We start from the raw sequence: 1752 nt of genomic DNA on the forward strand, positions 1-1752 counted from the left end.
TAGCAGCTTGCACCCCATAAATTCCCAGTTTCTCTATTACAGAGAGAGGCATGAGGTTTATCCCTGAACCAAGGTCACACAGAGCCTTAAAGATCATGGTGCCTATGGTACAAGGTATTATGAACTTTCCAGGATCCTGTCTCTTCTGAGGCAATGTCAGTTGATCCAGATCACTTAGTTCATTGGTGAACAAGGGAGGTTCATCTTCCCAAGTTTCAATACCAAATAATTTGGCATTCAGCTTCATGATTGCACCAAGAAACTTGACAGTTTTCTCTTCAGTAACATCCTCATTCTCTTCAGAAGAGGAATACTCATCAGAGCTCATGAATGGCATAAGGAGGTTCAATGGAATCTCTATGGTCTCTAGATGAGTCTCAGATTCCTTTGGTTCCTCAGAGGGAAACTCCTTATTGATCACTGGACGTCCTAGGAGGTCTTTCCCCTTGGGATTCACGTCCTCTCCTTCCCTTACAGGTTCGGCCATGATGCTTATGTCAATGGCCTTGCACTCTCCTTTTGGATTCTCTTCTGTATTGCTTGGGAGAGTACTGGGAGGGATTTCAGTGATCCTTTTACTCAGCTGGCCCACTTGTGCTTCCAAATTTCTAATGGAAGACCTTGTTTCATTCATGAAACTCACAGTGGCCTTAGATAGATCAGAGACTAAGTTTGCTAAGCTAGATGGATTCTGCTCAGAATTCTCTGTTTGTTGCTGAGTGGATGATGGAAAAGGCTTGCTATTGCTAAACCTGTTTCTTCCACCATTATTAAAGCCTTGTTGAGGCTTTTGATCCTTCCATGAGAGATTTGGGTGATTTCTCCATGATGGATTATATGTGTTTCCATAAGGTTCACCCATATAATTTACCTCTGCTATTGCAGGGTTCTCTGGATCATAAGCTTCTTCTTCAGAAGATGCCTCTTGAGTACTGTTGGATGCAGCTTGCATTCCATTCAGACTCTGGGAAATCATATTGACTTGCTGAGTCAATATTTTATTCTGAGCCAATATGGCATTCAGAGTATCAATTTCAAGAACTCCCTTCTTCATAGGCGTCCCATTACTCACAGGATTCCTCTCAAAAGTGTACATGAACTGGTTATTAGCAACCATGTCAATGAGTTCTTGAGCTTCTGCAGGTATTTTCTTTAGGTGAATGGATCCACCTGCAGAAGTATCCAATGACATCTTTGCCAATTCAGACAAACCATCATAGAAGATATCCAGGATGGTCCACTCTGAAAGTATGTCATTAGGACACTTTTTGGTCAGTCCTTTGTATCTCTCCCAAGCTTCATAGAGGGATTCACCTTCTTTCTGGCTGAAGGTCTGAACGTCCACTCTAAGTTTACTAAGCTTTTGAGGAGGAAAAAACTTGGCTAAGAAAGCCGTGACCAGCTTATCCCAAGAGTTCAGGCTATCTCTGGGTTGAGAGTCCAACCACACTCTAGCTCTGTCTCTTACAGCAAAAGGGAAAAGCATGAGCCTGTAGACTTCAGGATCTACTCCAATAGTCTTAACAGTATCACAGATCTGCAAGAATTCAGTTAAGAACTGAAAAGGATCTTCAGATGGAAGTCCATGAAACTTGCAGTTCTGCTGCATCAGAGAAACTAATTGAGGTTTCAGCTCAAAGTTGTTTGCTCCAATGGCAGGAATGGAGATGCTTCTTCCATGTAAATTGGAATTAGGTGCAGTAAAGTCACCAAGCATCCTCCTTACATTATTGTTGTTGGGTTCGGCTGCCA

The 1752-nt window shown here is 42.4% G+C and overlaps 1 non-coding gene across 1 annotated transcript; it reads left to right on the top strand.

Annotated features, from left to right (window-relative positions):
* Nucleotides 1-1245: 1245 nt before the first annotated feature.
* Nucleotides 1246-1354, top strand: LOC148546797 (small nucleolar RNA R71). Its single transcript, XR_015900424.1, has one exon. It is a non-coding gene; the product is annotated as a small nucleolar RNA R71 (small nucleolar RNA).
* The last annotated feature ends 398 nt before the right edge of the window (nt 1355-1752 follow it).

The sequence above is a fragment of the Arachis ipaensis genome, chromosome B9, assembly GCF_059453495.1.
Source record: "Arachis ipaensis isolate K30076 ecotype BB chromosome B9, ASM5945349v1, whole genome shotgun sequence".
NCBI lineage: Eukaryota > Viridiplantae > Streptophyta > Magnoliopsida > Fabales > Fabaceae > Arachis > Arachis ipaensis.